Source organism: Penaeus monodon, chromosome 33 (genome assembly GCF_015228065.2).
Source record: "Penaeus monodon isolate SGIC_2016 chromosome 33, NSTDA_Pmon_1, whole genome shotgun sequence".
Lineage (NCBI taxonomy): Eukaryota > Metazoa > Arthropoda > Malacostraca > Decapoda > Penaeidae > Penaeus > Penaeus monodon.
Window position 1 is genome coordinate 29,065,981 of NC_051418.1, and position 274 is coordinate 29,066,254.

Sequence of the window (274 nt, forward strand, 5' to 3'; positions counted from 1 at the left end):
AACTTCTAAATAAGTGTAAGATTACATACATTCAACAGTTAACTTCATGCTTATTCTACTTATACTTATTTTTAGCAAATTCTTGTACTGGTTATACTAAAACCTTAACAATGCAAAAGTTTTAAAAAGTTAGGGTGAAAAAATAAAGGTTTCATCTTACAGGTTAATGGAGATACAAATGAAAACTTACCAAATTTCTGACAAAGTTTGGTTTGGCGCAAGACCCCCATTGGATGTGCACACCCTCAATTGTATAACCGCGTGCAAGGCCATA

At 32.8% G+C, this 274-nt stretch overlaps 1 protein-coding gene across 1 annotated transcript in view; it reads left to right on the forward strand.

Moving 5' to 3' along the window:
- The window catches only part of LOC119594207 (immunoglobulin-binding protein 1-like), a gene marked incomplete in the record, with an annotated part of 9,232 nt that overhangs the window by 2,215 nt on the left and 6,743 nt on the right, over positions 1 to 274 (forward strand).